We start from the raw sequence: 18440 nt of genomic DNA, 5'->3' as shown, positions 1-18440 counted from the left end.
CCAGTCTAGGCAACTGAGTGGGACCCTAACTCAAAAAAAAAAAAAATGACACAGGTTTTTAGCCAAAATGTTTACAAAATGAGAGCTCACATTGTGCGCGCGCGCACACACACACACACACACACTTTAGAAGAAGTGGTGGGACTCGGGGTCGGGGAGGGGAGGACTCACAAACCCACCCTTTCAGCACATGTGCACTGAGTATGAAACTGGGGCCAGAAGCTCTTGGCCCAGCCTGGTGTTAGGGAAGATTTCCCAAAGAAAAGGATGCCTGGGCTGACCGTTGATAAAAGACTTTACCAAGTATAAAGAAGTCTGGACACTAAAGGAATATAAATGGAGGGCGTAGTGAGAGCAATGCATAGAGGCGTGAAACTGTGTGTGGGACAAGTCGGTGCAATGCGGTATCCAGGACAGAAAGAGACTTGGACCCGGCAGCACCAGGGGCCAGGCGAGGCCTTAGCCCAGTCACCATGCCAAGCCCCTGGATCTGCACTCTTGCCCCTTTATTTGTTCTTCTTAATCCTGCTGCTTCCCTTGGCCTAGAATGAGCTCCAAAAGTAGCAAAGCACCTTCCCAGCTGCCTTAGGAAGAAGACAGGGGCCAACTTCAAGAAGGGACATTCCCGATGCTGCTTTTACCAAAGCAGGGGTCAGGCCAAGGAGAAGGGTAATCCGTTCAGTTGGCAGTGGCCTCCGTTGCTGAACACACCTCAGTGCATTGGATAACTGCCAAGGGAAGCAGCAGCACCCGGCTCCCCAACTCCTCCACCTCCCTGGGTCCTAGAGCAGGGCTCCCAGCACCATGCACACACAGGACACACAGCAGTGGGAGCCTTCAAGAACATGGACTTCCAGACCCCACTCGAGTCAGAGTGTGGGAACCAGTATGAAGATGCTCCTGGTGTGACTTGGATGTCCAGCCATGGTGCTCAAGTAGCATTTCTCGAACTGTGACCTGTGGTTCTGGGAGCTACTGGGTCCAGTGATGCTGGACAGCCAACTTGATTGCAGGATCTCTTGTTTCTCTTTGTAGCTGGGACACTTTGAGAGCCTCCAAGAGATGGGGCAGAGTTGGAGAGGGACAAAGTATGTCATGTTTTCTGACATGTTGACCACATGGTCTTTCTCTCTCCTGCCCTCTTCTCTCTTTTTGCTGCAGTGCATCTCAGGATCAGGCAGCATGTACGGTACAGTCCCACGTAGCACACATCAGGGGAACACTGCACAGGAGAAGGACCAGGAGTGGGGCCAGGGCAGGGCAGGCTGCTTCCCACCAGCCGGCCAGGGAGACCTCAGGATGACAGGCAGCCACGGTGGTGCCTGGAACCTACATGGTGAGTGTCCTCTTGCACAGCCAAGGATCTCAAGGGGATGACCTCCCTCTCCCTGAGAGGCTACCTCCCAAGGAGCAGGTGACAAGCCTTGTGTTACACTGGGAGGCATGGCCCTAAAGCTAGAGGCAGGACTCTTATTTATGGAGCTCTAGATTTGACCAAAGAACACCCCATCCCTTCATGCTTGCTTACTCACCTGGGGTGCTCCAGAGACCTGAAATGGGCAGCAGTCACAGACATCCACATACCGTTGTTGACCTGGGGCTCGAGGAAGTAACAAAAAGAAGAAAACTAGAGCTACATCCCTAGCAGGAACTGGCCTGCTCTGGAGAATGATGGCCAAGCCCAAAGGCAGCCGCTAAAAAGAGTCCCCCATGTCCACGTTCAACACAGTGAATGTCAACCCGCACAGAAATTCCTGCTAGTCAGTGTGGCTCCAAGTGATGCTGTGCTAAATTCTGCCAAGACCCCTTTCTTGTGCATGAGACAGGGCTGCAGAGAGCAAGGCAGGGTGCTCCAGAGAGCAGCGGGGAGTGGGGGAAGGCGGGGAATGGGAGGGGTCCAGATCCTCACCAGGTTCAGGTGTGCTTTGCCCAGCACCCCACAGACCAGCCATGAACAGGTTACAGCTGAAGCTGATTTGGGGCTTCAACCCTGGAAAACTTTAGGGGAAAAAAGTGAATGATTGTGGAAAGATATGAAAGACAGGAAGAAGAGAGAAAAGAAAAGAAAGAAAATATAATATGCATTGACATGTTGCTGGGTGCACACATCTCTTGCTTGACCCTCACCACAACCCCAAGAGGTGAGTACTATCACTGCCTCAGGACAGGCTGATGCAAGCGGGAAGGACAATGGTCCCCACCATGCAGCAGAAATTCTCACTCCTGCCTGGCGGACTGTAGACCTGGGGATGGGATGGGTGAGGAGGCAGGACGAGGGGATGGAGGAGGGTTGCTGGAGGCGAGATGTGCAGAGGGATCGCCACAGTCCTGGGAAAGAGGACGGCTCCTGGGGTCGAGGGCTGGAAGCAGAAGGCTTGCGGACAAAGTGTCAGTTTCTCCAGGGCTGAAGACGGCACCTCTTTAGCATCGAGGGTGGGGTCTCCAGAAAATCCTTTTGAGTTTTCTCTGGATTCCTCTCCCTGGAAACATGTGCTTTGTTAGTTATACTCTTTGGGATGTTTGTTTTCTCTCTGTTTATTTACCTGTTCCCTTGGGGCTGCCTGTGCTCACTTCTTTTCTGAGTGGGTCTGGGGATTGGAAGTGGTGGGAAGGAGGGGAATGGGCTGGAGGCCAGCTGGCGCCCTGAGTGCTTCAAAATCTCATAGGAATCTGGCCTACCCGTTGCTGCCCTTCCATAAGCGGTAGCTTTCTGTCTTAACAGTCGACCCCAGGCCATTCTGCAGACACACTTGAGCCCTGCAATTTCCGTGAGGCCACAGTCTCTTCCTGAGACCCATTCCTTTGCCAAATGCGCATGGGCTCCTGTGGCCGGTGGGTAATTGGAACTGTATGGGCCAGGCAGACGCCACTGCTGACAAGAGCAGCGGTCTGAGCAGCCTGGAGAAGACAGGGAAGTGTGGACACCACCATCCCTCTGCGCCTGGCCATGACCTCAGGCTGGGTGTGGTCCACAGACCCTGCAGCTGTGTGGGCTGGCCCCTCAGCAACCCCTGGCCGCCCAGGAAGTCCTGCTTTTGGGATCCTGTCCAGGCGTTTCCTAGGAAAGCAAGAGGCTGTCAAGGCGCAACGCTGGCTGATGGCCTCCTCTACCCTCTCTTTCTGCTCCCCTGGGTGACCCACGTGGCACTGTCCTCCAGGAAGGCAGGCAGAGAATAAGGCTCAGGCCTGAGAGGAAGTGAGTCCACCAGGAGGGGAGGCAGCTGTGAGCAAAAATGAAAACGAATGCTCCTTCATAACCCCTTGGGCTTCTTTTATGGAATTACTGAAATCAGGGTCAAGAGGTCATCTACTTCATAACCCAGGACCAGCCCACTCCAGGAGACTGGGGGGTTGTGGGGGAGGGTGACGACGTGCTCTCCCTCAGTGGCCTCTGCTGGCATTGAGCCACACTTCCCCACAGCAACAAAGCAGGCTCCCTCTGTCCTCTGAGGAGGTGGACCCACCCTGGGCAGTGCTTTTCGACACGCTCAGGGCTGGCTGATGAAGGATCCTGCAACGTGTGTGTGCATGTGCTTAAACAGCATCATTGAGATATATTTCGTATACCATACAGTTCACCCATTTAAAGTTTACGTTCAGTGGCTTTTAGTGTGTTCACCACCAATTCCAAACATTTTCATCACCCCCAAAAGAAGCCCCACACACTCAGCCATTCTTTCCCCAGTCTTTCTCAATCCCCCAGGCCTAGGCCATCACTAATCTACTTTTTGTCTCTGTAGACTTGTCATTTCTAAATATTTCATATAAACAGAATCACAACAGATGTTGTTCTGGCTGGCTTCTTTCACTGAGCATACTATCTGATTAAAGGTTCATCCATGTTGTAGCATGCGCCAGTTCTTCATTCCTTTTTATGACTAAATAATATTCTAGGATGTGGCTGTATCAGTTAATTTATCTATTCATCACGGACATTTGGGTTGTTTTTTACTTTTTGGGTATTATGAATAATTTGCTATGAGCATTCATGTACAAATTTTTGTGTGGATGTATGTTTTCATTTCTCTTGAGAGATAGCTAGGAGTGAAATTGCTGGGTCATGTGCTTATTCTATGTTTAATTTTTGATACAGGCTGTTTTCCCAAAATGCATTTCCAATAGCAATGTGTTTTTTCACACCCTTAACAACACTTGTTTATTATTTGTCTTTTTCTGATTATAGGTATCCTAGTGGCTGTGAATGGTATCTTACTATAGTTTTGAGTGGCATTTCCTGGTGGCTTGAGGCTTCAGTATGGAGAACTTTAAACCTTCCATCTTTCAACCTGGTCTCCAGCTCTTTGCTCGTGTGTCAATCTACCAGAGGCGAAACACTTTTCTGGGCTGTGACAACATCAGCTCCCTTGAGCACCCTGGGAAATTTAGGGTCTATCCTGATACTTTTTGAGATCCTTCATCATTAAACTCTTGTAAATTGCTATTTTTTGACCTCCTCTGAATTCTCTGAAATTCTCACATCTCTATAAAAGCAGGAATTCTTCAAATTAATGGCATGAAAAAAGTGAGGGGTATTGTTCTATATTTATAAGGGCACAAGAGGCTGGGCTCGATGGCTCAACCTGTAATCCCAGCACTTTGGGAGGCCGAGGCAAGTGAATTGCCTGAGCCCGTGGGTTCACGACCCACCGGGGCAACTTGGTGAGACCTCGTCTCTACAATAAATCAAAAATCAGCCGGGTGTGGTAGTGCGCACCTATAGTTCGGTCTACTTGGAAGGCTGAGGCGGAAGGATCGCCAGAACCCAGCAGGTCCAGGCTGCAGTGGCCAGGAGCACGCCGCTGCACTCCAGTCTGGGCAACAGAGTGAGACTCCGACTCAAAAAAATAAAATAAATAAATAAAATAAAAAGGCACAAGAGACCTAACCACCTAATGTAATGTGCACACTGCAAAAATATTGTGATTTAAACAAACTGACAGTAAAAAGACATTCTGGGGACCATCTGAGAAAATTGAGAATGCCAAGGTATTAGGTGACACCCAAGAACTATTGCTAATTATGTGAGTCATGATGGTGGCGTTGCAGTAACACAGGAAAGTACTTACATTTTTTAAGAGCTATCTACTGAAGTAAGTGGGTATAAAGGGACACAGTGTTGGAAGTTTGCTTCAACATCATCAGCAAAATAAAAGAAGAAGATGAAGGGTGGGCAACCAAGTCTGGGACACACGGAGGTTCACTCTGCTTTCCTCTCCCCTTCATAGATGCTTGAGATTTGTCATAACAACAAAACTATGGAGACAACCCTAAAATATAAATGTAAACTGAAAAACCATGAAACATTTGGGTCCCAGACTGAAGAATGCCATTCATTTATGTTAGCTAAAATCTCGTTAGTTCTCTATCTGATTCAAGCATATCTTTTTTTTTTTTGAGTTGGAGTCTCACTCTGTCACCCAGGCTGGAGGGCAGTGGCACACTCTCGGCCACCGCAGCCTCGACCTGCTGGACTCAGGTGATCCTTTCATCTCAACCTTCCAAGTAGCTGGGACTATAGGTACGTGCCACCATGCCTGGCTAATTTTTTTTTCATTTATTGTAAAGAAGAGGTATCATCAAATTGCCCAGACTGGTCTTGAACCTGTGGGTTCAAACAATCCTCTCACCTCGGCCTCCCAAAGTGCTGGGATTATAGGCGTGAGCCACCGCACCCAGCCTCAAGCATATCTTATGTATTGTATTTTAACTTAAAACCTGTAATATTAGCCAATGTTTTGATGTTGGGTTAAGGCTTTTTTTTTAAAATATGGGTCCCTCTGTTTGGCATTTGTGTTATTTTGATTTTATATAAACCACAGCCATGGTGTCTCATCTACCATTTTTAGTTTCTGTGTTTAAAGGGGAATAAGAAGACATAGACACTACAGAACAATCTGAGTGCAGAATCTTCTATGTTTTTATTATTTTTTACTAAACACTGCTACTTTTCTCAAACACCAAAATGGACTGCAAACTTTTAGGAATTTAACTTTGTTGACTTCTTAATTTAATTTGTTTTTTATATAACCAATTCCCTTTGTGCACTCATATTGAACTGATTTATTTGATTCTCTAATAAGTTACATTGTTATGATTAAAGGACTGTGGCCGTAGCAGGATTGGGGAAAGCGCACTGCCCCCTGATAAGCACACTGCTCGGCTGGTGGGGGCTACAGTGTATGGTACAGACTTCTAGCTGAGAGGCGTGGGCCAGCATGTTTTTCGAGAGGTGGAATGCACTGTGGTTTGGATGTATGCGCCCCTCCAACATTCATATGTCGGGACTTGCCCCCTCAGGTGATGCTATTAAGTTGTAACACCCCTGGGTGATTAGGCCATGAGAAGTCTACCCTCATGGATGAGATTGGAGCCCTTATAAAAGGCCTCGAGGGAAAGCGTCCATCACTTTTTTTCCTTCTGCCCTGTGAGGATGCAGCATCAAGGAGCTACTTCGGAAGCAGAGAACAAGCCCTTACCAGCACCAGATCTGCCGGCGCCTTGGTCTTGGACTTCCCAGTTTCCAAAACTGAGAATTAAATTTCTATTTTTTTATAAATCGTAGTCTAAGGTATTTTGTCATAGCAGCAGGAATGGACAAGACAGAAATCATGATAACACAATACAGTAGCCTAAGAAGAAGCCGGATTTAGACATTTGTTCTTCACCTAGAACAATCTGAGTTAGTCGAATTTTTCATTGTACCTCAAGTTCTTGGAGTGGTGGGAACCTGGTCAACAAATATGCCGAGTATCAACGTGGGGCTGCAGATGGGTTCCTTCTACCCACGGTACTGTGACCAGCCTGGGGAGGTGGCAAACCGGGAAGAGGATGCTGGAAGAAGAGCTAAGGAGGGCGAGTTGCGTGAGTAAGCAGGGTTTGTTGCTGCCCTTTCCTCTCCAGAAAGTATTTATTCAACTGGTTCCCACAGTTAATCTGCTGCGAATGGGAGTCAGCAGCTAACAGCCAGACCTTCTGGACTTCACTGCAGGCTCTTCGCTACACTCGGCTTGTCACCCTGGGGTGAGGCTGGGGCGGCTGCACGTTTGCTTCCCTCTGCTGGGTGGCTTGGCAGCCAGATCCTTGCAGAACATCATGTGTTCCTACAGGAGCCAGAGAGGAAGAGGTCATGAATCATAGGGGTCGAGTTGGAAGAGCCTCGGTGTCCTCTACTCCAGCCATTCCATTTCTACAGATGAGGAGGTTGAGGTCTAGATAAGAGGGTGTGGCTCTTCACCAGCTTGACCACCAGGCCGTTCATACTCAGCACATACAGATATGCTGTTGTATTAATTCCAAACTTCTGCCCCAAGCTCTCTGAAGCTCGAGGGACACCCTGTATTGTTGGATGATAATAAGAGGAACAAAGTTCTCTTTGCAGTGCTGACAAGGCAACTAAAGATCATAAGAGAGACTCATTGCTGTGTGGGAAAAGATCTTCAGTGACCGTGTAACCTGATGTTTTTATTTTTTAGTTGAGGACCTGAGGTTCTGAAAAGGTTGATGACAGCATGAGCTAAGACAAGCAAACGCATTTCAAAATGCTGGAAATTCATCAACTGAAACATCTAATGCCCAGGCTGCTAACAGCCCCGTGATAGGGGCTAGTTTTATCTCATGGAACTCCATTTCCAGTGCTGGGCACAGACAGATACGTGGTGGGATAAATGTCTTTTACATGAACTGTGAAGACCAGCATTCAAGTTATCATAGCCTAAGTCACAGTACATATTCCACAAGGAGATGAAAGGTGGGCAAGTCCGCAGCTGGTTGATGGGGTGGGAAAGACTTTGAAGCAGGCCTTGGAGATGGGTGGGTTTTGAGGGTGGCTATGCAGAGGGAACGTGAGTGTGTGAAGGATGCAGAGGGCAGCAGCCCTGGAGTTTGGGGAGTATCGGGATGTCTAGCTGGCTGCAGTGCAGCATTGCAGCAGGGGGGTGGGGGGTGGCCTTGTCACCAAGGGCCCACATGCTTCATCCTTTTGGGGGAGGTTCTGGAGACATTTACAGTTCTGAGGAGAGGAAGGACATTTGTGATCCATTTTGAGGAACAGACATTGCAGGAAGCTGATATTCAGTCTGGACAGAAGAATTTTCCCAATTTTCCTCACTTCATCCAAATACTCTGACTCTGGGGACTGTTTTTCCTGAGAAATACTTTTGGACCTTCGGCATTGTCAGGGAGATAAGCACCCTCATGCCAATTCTGGTGATCCAGGTCCATCTGGCTCAGGAAGTACCAGAACGCGTGCAGATTAGACTGGAGGAAAATATTTGCTCAAAATTTTTAGAAAGGTTCAGGCTCAGTTCAGATTTGGGCTGAAGCTTTGTTGATTTTATCAACACCTGCTGGCTCCAAGACTTCAGAAGAAAGGTTGTTTGCATTTGTTCTTACAATGCTGATGGAAGAAACAATTGAGTCTCACTGATCTCTTCAGCAGTTTTGAGAAATCGTTTTCTTTCTCTCTCTCTTTTTTTTTTCTGAGTCGAAGTCTCACTCTGATGCCCAGGCTGGAGTGCAGTGGCACGCTCATGGCCACCGTAGCCTCAACTGTTGGGCTCAGGCGACCCTTCTGCCTCAGCCTTTCAAGTAGCTGGAACTACAGACGTGTGCCACCACACCTGGCTGGGAGGTCATTTTCAAGGTATGTGGTAGCTGCTGTCTATATCTGTCCAGCAGGTTTTTCCATTACCCTGTCTTTGGTGGCCATGTGATGTGGGCCTGGCTAGTGGTGATCACTCATTCCTTGGCCACAGTGATTGGACCAAGGAGTGGGCACCAGACGCCATCTGTACTGATCACGGTCCTACCCTGAGACTGATCCCTGAATGCTGGGAGAGAAAAGTACTTTCTGCAGTGTTGCTACACTGAGCTGGGGCGGGAGGGGTCATGTGACTACCGTCCAACAGGCTAGCTCCACCTCTGCCTAGCCTCTTCCTTTATTCTCACAGGCATTGTTCCTGAGTGTTGGCCTTGAAAATCTTCCTGTTCATTGACACCATCTCAGAGTGATCTCCCAGGGAACCAACCAAGAGGAGGTAGAAGAGAAGGGGGGAGGGGGAAAGGGAGGGAGATAGAGAAGGTTGGGTGTGAGATGTTGATGCCTGACTTGATAATCACAGTGTAATTTTAAAAAATAAAAATGAAAGTGTTCAAGATGGCTGCAGAGTCTGTACAGCATCTTTTCAGAAGAAAGGCCAAACCAACAACATTCCATCAGCTGCCAGCAGTAAGAATTCCTAGGGTAGTTCAGGTGATTTTGCCTAAGACTGTGTTGGTCCAGGTGACCTCTGAAGGATGCTTCTCACTTCAGTTCAAGTTCATATCAATTTCGCTTTTTTTTTTTATACGAGACGGAGTATCTCTGTCACCCAGGCTGGAGTGCCGTGGCACAATCATAGCTCACTGCAGCCTTGACCTCTTAGGCTCAGGTGGTCCTCCCACCTCAGCCTTCTGAGTAACTGGAACTACTGATGTATGCCACCATACTCTGCTAATTAAAAATTTTTTTTGGGGGAAGGGGTAGAGATGGGGACCTTGCTTTGTTGCCTAGGCTGGTCTTAAACTCCTGGTCTCAAGTGATCCTCCCACCTCAGCCTCACAAAGTGCTGGGATTACAAGTGTGAGCCACCACACCCAGCTAGTCAGTTATGCTTTGCATACCTAAGAGCTGTTTTGAATAGAGGATTTCAGAGAATCTGCAGTGTGCATGGATTGAAATTGGCACCTTTATGCTGAGTGGGCATTGATGGCAAATGCAGGCCCTGGCCAACCTGCCAATTCCATATACCCTCACTGCTCCGTTGCTGATGTGCTTGTTGTTCTCAGGTCTATGGTGGGCAAATCTATAGCAGGCATTCTGAAAGCTAAGATACCTTTACCTTCTCCAGAGCAGTTAGAGACACTCACTACAAAGTCCCATGGTACAGGAACCAGGACCACCTCACATCCACCCGAAGGGCCACGTGAACTGAACTCAACCTGACCCCTACTTGCTGAGCTGTGTGCCAGGGGACACTGTGTCTACCTGGATGATGGATGCCTTTCTCCTGTTTTACACTGACTGACTTCCTCCTGCCAAAAGCATATTTTCCCTTCATCTGAAAAGAAGGGAGCTGGGGGCCCCCGGCACGAATGCTTGCCAAGGACTGGGGCACACCTGAAACCGGCAGGTTTGTTCACAGCTCACAGGGCATAAGGCTTAATCTGCTTTCACATGAAATAGGCTGATTGGATATGACAACAGTTTTCCATTGTCATTTCAATGACAAAAAGGAGTTAGAGGATGTGGGAAAGAACTTTCTGAGACATCTATACAACTTTTCATGCATAAAGTTCACAAAGTTTACCTGTAATCTTAGTTCACAATCAGACAAAAGGATTAGCACTGGGCATGTAGTTTGTCAAAAAGCTTAGAGTGAGACAAGGACAAATACAAAATTTCCTTTCCTGTCTTTTATGCCCATGTCAAAATGCACGTATTGGCCAACATCTTGGAAACGCTTCATTGGAGGTAATGCCACCTTCCTGTGCTGCACTTACCTGGAGAGGGCAGGTAGACCTCATGGGAGGGGTGGGGCCGGCAACTTCTGGTAAGTTACATATCCTGCAGTAAGACATGGGCTGAAGGTCCTGGGGATGGTGAGAGCAGTGAGCAGATTTGTGTCCCAAACCCTCATGCTGAGGACAGAAAGAGCCTTTCTAGAAACACAAGAGTCAATGGGGAAAGAACATGACCTTAAGTTGTTCTATTATTTGACTTAATAATAGTATTAATAAAAGAATACATAAAACTAGTGTAATAAATAAATAGGCTAGCTAGCCTGAATAACAGGCCCAGTGGGTAGCACTTGCTTGGTCAATTTGAGTGACTCTGCCTTTGTGTTTAATATTGCTTTTATTGAGGAACTTCTTTATTGAGTAAAGAAATGCGATAAGTCACTAGCAACTTAGTAAGAGTGAGTTTGTCATCTAGGAGCAGGGGGACAAGAGGAGAGGGAGTTGCATAGGGGGGTGACTGACAGGGCCATGGAAGTGAAGAGGAAGGAAGGCCTGACGGAGAAGTCGATCCCCACCCCAAAAGCCCATCTTTTCCATGACCTTGTTCAGGGTTAAAAGAGCAGGCTATGTTCAGTCTCAGCCTCTGTTTTATAGCCAGTGTGTTAGGAAATGTGGATTCCTTGTTTCTGCACAACAGGGGTGGCTCAGACCCAGACATAAACAACACGTCCCACAAGTTGATGCCCCTGAGTCAGACCGGGGCCACAGGGGACCACCAGAATCAGGGAACAGTCAGCCTTACTGAAAACCAAGCCTCCCTGAGCAAACCTGTTTTGAATTCCAAAGTTGGTATGAAGCATCTAAGAAAATAAATACAGGTGGACGTAATGGCGAGGGAAAATACAGCTGTTCTATTTGTTCTGTGGGGTTAGGAACCTAGTGAAAGTCCTCCTCCTGCAAACAGAACAGCCTGTAGGAACTAGAGAAAAGAAGCAACAGAAGATCCAGAGTATGTGGTTCTAGATTAATTTGGCTCCTTGGGTTCCCAGATGTTTTTCTGCACAGAAGACCCTTGATCATGTGGCAGTTCACTCATCCACCTGTCACCCATCCAGCCACTCTCCATCTGTCCACTCATCCATCCACCCATCATCTACCTATGCATCCATTTATCCATCCACCCATCATCCATCCATCCACCCACTCATTCACCCATCCATCCACATCCATCATCCACCCATCCATCTACTCACCATCATCTACCCATACATTCATCTACTCAACCACCTATCCATCCATCTGTCTATTATCCACCTACCTATCTATCCCCCAGACCTTACTTGATGTCCATTACATGTGCCAAGCTAAGGGCAGTCAATCACATATACCCATTTTCTCACAGTGTGGGCAGGAATTAGGTGTTCTTTTTAGTAAGGAAATGTCTGGCAGACAGAATAAGGCCCAATAAAGTCTCGGACAGCATAGAGTTAAAGAGCACAGGTTCTTGAGGAATCTGTGTTTTAATCATGATTCTGTCACTTTCTAGTTGCACAGGAAAGTTACCTAATTTCTCGGCACCTCAGTTCTCTCTTCTGTAAAATGAAGGAATAGTAATAGTTCCTACCTCATGAGGTTGTTATAAGAAGTAAGTGAGTCAATGAAAGTAAGTACTTAGCATAGTGCCTGGAACATACAATGTGCTCAATACATTTCAGTTAATGTTATTAAAAGTAGGGCATCTGGAGAACCAAACAGAAGCATGCAGAGTCTAAAGAGACAGTGGGAAGGACAAGTTTCTTAGGGGGCAGAAAGATGAGTGCGTCTGAGGCTATGACCAGGCCTACCACTAGGCATGGAGGGAGTACATTGATAGGGAAAGCTAAAGTCTAGCGTTTTCTTACTGTGTCTCTTCATGTTCTCAGTGACCCAACAACAACTCAAACCAATAGTGCAACCAAAAAGAGCCCCAGTGAGGAAAGCCAGGAGATGGGGAACGCGCCAAGACAAAGAGAGGGAGGAGGTTAGAAGCCCTAGGAGGCAGAAATCCTGCAGGATTCTGACACGGGGCAAACAGTCATCCAAGAGCTTATGTTGAGGCTTTGAGAGACAAGGTAAATGAATCCCCTGAGCCTGTGGGGCCCTGGTTCTTCTCTAGTAAACATTCCCTTAAGAAAGCAACTGATAAAGGGAGGCCAGAGATCACAGGAAAGACAAAGGTCTTATGTAAGCAGCAAAGTTCTTGCCGTCAACATGGCAACTTCTGGCAACCCACTGGAATGTCTGGAAGAAGTAGAGGCCCTGGTCAGGAATCAGGCATCTGGGGGATATGGAGAGGCCAAAAGACACTATCCCTGGCAGGGGAGAGTAAGGAACGCCCTATTGAAGTCCCACTGGCTTCTTTTGGCCAGCTGGTCCCTGGAATGTGGGAGTCAGGGTTAGGTTGGGGGAGGATGCTGTGATTAACAGAAAGATTTCTCAATTCCGGGACACAGTCTGAGAAGCATGAACAGAAGAGGTGGAGATGAGTGGATTCCACCAGAGAAGGGAAGGTCCTTAGGCCACCTCTGGGTACCTGCCACTAAATGTCTCTGAGACTCTTTCTGTGTATCTTGAAGGTGGAACGTAAGTGTCTGAATACTCCCTGCAGATAGCAGTGAGACCCACCACCAGGGTGAGCTGCCTCCGTCTCCAATGGCGACATAAAGCCTGAAGAAGACTGGAGACCCAGAGGAAAGGAAAGAGGAGCTGCAGAAGAATTCTTCCTTCCAGTCCTAAAACTCTGAGCTGGAAGAGAGACAGGCTATGGGGGAAGATGATGGCTATTTCCATGCTTACATATAGACAGCCTCACTGCTTTAGGGGCAGACATCCCTGGGGCAAGGCAGATCCCCAGAGATGCTGGGACAAACTAGCCAAGTTTGTCTAGGACATCCCTCATGCATAGAGCCCAAAGAATCCCACCTCATCCTGTAAGATGCATCAAGATGGGCTCAAATGCCAATTCAAAGGCCTGTGGACAACACAATTCATCCCTAGGATCTCTGTAAATTCTTAGGCTTGTTTGTAGTCAGCTTTGGCTCTGAGTTCCTGCTCCCACTGAATCAGCTCAGTTTCTGACTCAGGTTCCCAATCCGTAGATGTGTCTTTGTCTTACTTCAAGTTCCACATGTGGAACTTGGCCTCTTCCCTTGATTTCCACACACACATACACAAACACTCCCACCCAACCTATGTTAATGCCTGCGAAACAGACTTTCCTGAAGGTGTAAGAAGCTACAGAGAGCATTACACCAGAGCAGAGCAAGTGGCTTTGGATTCTGAAGATGTTCTTCCTCTTAGAAGCTTGTTGGCCTCTCAGTCATGTGGCTTATCATCTTCCTTCTTTTTCCATCTTAGCTCTACACAGCTCATCTTCTCTGCTTTTCCCCACCCCCAAGTTCCCATTGAATTCTTTTTTTTTTTTTTTCAAGTTGCCCAGGCTGGTTTCGAACCAGTGGGCTCTGGTAATCCTCTCACCTTGGTCTCCCAAAATGTTTAGGCGTGAGCTACCACGCCCGGCCCCCATTGAATTATAATTCAGACAAGTTTATCTTTTAATGACCTTGTTTTCATCTAAGTCATGATTAAAAATTTTGCCTTCTAACCCCAGATGTTTATCAGGTATTTTCTTTAACAAAGATAGTCCCCTCTGAGAGGGAGTTAAAATAATTGTAACTTTGCCCACCTGGGAAGAGCTGGGACTTCTTTAGCTCCTGTGAAATCTGTAGGGCTGGTTCAAGAAGCAAAGGTTGAAGGGCAAGGTTTTCATCGTTCCTCTACCTGGTGTTCCTTGTTCCGGGGAGAAGACCCAAGTGCTTGCTTTATCCTCTCAAAGAGCAGGGAATGACTTTGGAACCTGGTGGTGGGTGCTCTTTCGAGATCAAATGTTAATCAAAGCGCTAACCCTAGTTCTGGAAATCAGCCTTGAGAAAGGTATTTGTTTTAGTAAAAATCATATAAAACTTTATCCTCACTGGAAAAAAAAAGGGGAATGGAGTGGTTCGGAGTAATTGTTATGACTATATAGTCTTGCTGAGCTACCCTAGGAAAAGGGAAATGGACCATCCTTTCACTGCCCACCCTAGGAATTCCCTTTCTTAATAGTTAATTAATAGTTGTTGACTGGTCAAACAGGCTCTGTATTGAGTAAGTTAGACACATGATTACACTTAATCTTCCAGGAGAATCTTCAAAATATCCCCAAAAGATTTGTCTCCACTATATGGATGAAGAAACAGGGGCTTGGAGAGGTGAAGAGACATGTCCAAAGTCTTAAAGCCATTGAGAGATAGAGTTAGTTGACTTGAACTCAGTTTGCCTTCCTCTAATTCCCAGTGGTTTTCTATTATTGTCCCAATAATAGAAATAATTGTCCCCATGGTGGTGGCAAGTGCAGGGGAACAAAGCTGAGGGTAGGAGAGGAAAATGCACACAAGAGTGAAGAATGCAGAAAGGAGCATGACACAGATCAGGGAGAGGCTCTGTGACTTCTGTCTTTGTCTTTAGTTCTTAGTTTTCCTTTGATTCTTGGTGAGGTGCCTTCAGAAAAGCTCTCATCTGTCTCAGCTGAACACAGGGCAAAGCTATTTTGGTCCCGTGTGGTCCTGCCCATGCTGCTTTTCCTTTAACAAGGGCCAGAGAGTCACACGTGGGAGTGAAGCTTGAAGAACAGGGAATGGCGGCCATCAGCCTAAGGACACCTGCGAGCCTGGTGCTGCGCTAGAATTTAGAACCACATTTACTCTTCCAAGCAGCCTTTTGGGGTATTATTGACTGGCCTTATTTTCTGAGTAAGGAGGCTAAGAAAAATGAACAACCCAATGATTAGTCATGCCGATAGTCTCCAAATACTTTCATTTAGAGCTTCTAATGCCCTCTAATTTTTTTTTTTTTTTGAGTTGGAGTCTCACTCTTGTCGCCCAGGCTGGAGTGCAGTGGCACGCTCATGGTCAGTGCAGCTTTGACCTGCTGGGTTTAGGCGATCCTTCCGCCTCAACCTTCCAAGCAGCTGGAACTACAGATGCATGCCACCGCACCCGGCTTATTTCTTGATTTATTGTAGAGATGAGTCTCACCAAGTTGCCCAGTCTGGTCTCGAACCCCTGGGCTCAGGTAATCCTCTTGCCTCAGCCTCCCAAAGTGCTGGGATTACAGGCTGAGCCACCGCGCCCAGCCTAATTTTTATTATAATTATTATACATAGCCATGCCTTTTCCCCTCAGAATTATCCCTTGGAGTCATCTTGCATCTTGCATACTCTAAAGGTCACTCTTTCAGTCACTTTATTTTGTACAACAATCTTCTCTTTGATGGTTGTTCGTAAACTGTCTAAAGCAATGCTAATGTGAGATCTTATGGAAGACTGTTGGCAATACAAGGAAAATGGAGGCAAGGAAATCTAATACACATTTGGCAATTTTCCTGAGATCTGACTGCTCTGTTGCTAAGCGCTGAAGGTCACAGTAAACAAACCATATCATGTTAAAAAATCAACTTTACTATGTACCATACTTTAAAAATAGGTGGTTATCTTGTGAGATCACAAATAGGGAAAACATTATTGTGGTTTGGGGTGTATTTTTCAATGCCAATCTCATATTTAGTTTCAAAAAGTATTGTATCTCAAGCAACCTAGATGGACACGAGGATGCTTATTCTGGAAAATGAACTGAGTGTTTGAAAGCTGGCTGTAGTGATGATCAAGACACTGATATCAAAGGTACACTGGAAGAGTATGATTAAAGCATTGTGAGTGGTAAAGGCAATATTTCTATATTATAAACATCATGTGACTTCTAAATGTACAAACTCTCAACATACTAAGCAGTACTTATACATTAATAAATACCATATGCAATTTTAATTATAAGCAATTGAAATAACACATTATTATGCATAACCATTATGCACAAATATCTATTTCATTTATGTCCAGAAATATTTTGAAATGTAAAAATCAACAAAATCCTCTCATAAGAGCTCATTGGGTAAAAAGGGCTTGTCTAACATTTGGAGTCGCCTCACATGCGGTACTTAGTCTTATGTCTACCACTCTGCTCTCATGGAGGTGATGGCTATATCTTAACTAACACACAGTTGAGGCAAGCATAGTCAATCTGTCCTCAGTCAAAGGGTGTTAAATTGTGGCTGTCACTTTAGAGATAAAGAAATAGAGGCTCCAATGGGTCAGGAGACTTGGTCAAAGCACACAGCTAATAATGAGTGGAACTGGTTCTATGATAGTTGTCCGATCTCCTGGCCAGGGTTCAAGCCACTACATCAAACTGGGGTGCAGGGAAACACTTCATCCCACCCCACTGGGAAGATAGCCCCATCACAGGGCAGACCGCAAAGCTTTGGCTTGTATGTCATGGACAATGACTAAAGACATGTGCTATGCCTGGACCTGGCCATTGTCCAGGGCAATCCCTCACACACCTAGGTTTGGCCTTTTGCTAATTCCTTTTTAATTCACGATAGCTGGGAAACAAAACTGGAAACATTTGATCATTTGGTTTAGAAATTCCACCTTTTCCCCCCAATTTCTGACATTATCTCTTTTTTTCTCTCTCATTCTTTTCAACACATGATAGCAGCCCTACATACTGCAATGCACTGCATGGAAAGATTGCTTCCCAGGAACTCTTTGGAGGGGCACGGTCAGTGGAAAATGTTGCAGATGTGTGGTGATGTAAGAGTTCTAGAAAACGGGTTTGGCAACACAGGCATTGCAGCAAGGTTGCTAGTGCTGCAAGTTGGCATGCATTTTAACCACTGATTTTAAACTTAGAGAGGAATTTTTTTTTTATCACATTTTATTGAGATTTTGGAAATTGATTCCCACAAGTTAAAGAAGGTTGTCTCCAAATATCTTATAGGAATTACATTTTAAAGAAATGTCAGTATTCCCTTAATTAAGAACCATGTGGAATGTGTGTGTATGTATTTAAATCCACCTCACTTCTAGGTGAGCTTTCAAAGGCAGGGCCACATCTGGGCAGGATCAGACCATAGTCATAAATTGCTTCCTGCCTTGTGGCCTTCCCAACATCCAACAGACCCACAGATGTCCTGTGGGTTTCCCCCCAGCTCTGCCTTCCTTTCCAACCCTCTCTAGGCCCCAGGCTGACTTTCAGAACTGTCCACCACGAAACCTTCCTCCTGGCCTCAGTTGGGACTGGCACATCTCCCTTGGTGTGATGAGATCCTGGCATGTTAGGGTTGTCGGAGTCTTTGGTGATTCCCCCGTGGAAGCCCTTTTTGTGCACACAGGAGGGGGCTCAAGCACCAAAGGCCTCGATCTTCAGGGGAGATACATCAGGGAAGACTCTGAGAATGCTGCCTGGGGGTCTCCAGTGCTTCCCCAGGGCTCTGGAGAACTACCTATAGGGACGGCCTGACAAAAGGAATCAGTCCTTGGGATCCTGACCCCCCCCCAAATCTTTGCCTTGCCCCTCTCCCCCCAGCTAGCCCCAAGTGCCCTTCCAAATCATCTGTCATAGGGGCCTGGGTGAGCCTACTCACGGAGGCGTGGCTGTGCCCGAAAATTATAGATTCAGACTGCTGCAGGCTGAGCAGATACTCCGTCCTGGAAGGTTGCCTGGGCTTGAGTCCTGATCGTCAAGAACATTTACTCTGGCCCTGTTAACCTTACTACAAACGTACTGTTTCAGGGGGACCAAAGACCAAAAAGACAGTTGCTAATTTTCAGCACAGTCTAGAATTTTGGTGTGTATACATCATGCCTCTCCTCCCTGACTTATACACAGGGATCACTCATCCCCTCAACCCTTCTATGGAATCTACTCATTCTGTTCTTTTTTTTTGGAGTTGGAGTCTCACTCGGTCGCCCAGACTGGAGTGCAGTGGCCACTTCCGGCCACCGCAGCCTCGACCTGCCGGGC

The sequence above is a fragment of the Carlito syrichta genome, unplaced genomic scaffold (genome assembly GCF_000164805.1).
Source record: "Carlito syrichta isolate Samal-C Ts95f unplaced genomic scaffold, Tarsius_syrichta-2.0.1 Scaffold316502, whole genome shotgun sequence".
Classification (NCBI taxonomy): domain Eukaryota; kingdom Metazoa; phylum Chordata; class Mammalia; order Primates; family Tarsiidae; genus Carlito; species Carlito syrichta.
Note: the sequence above shows the minus strand (reverse complement) of the source record.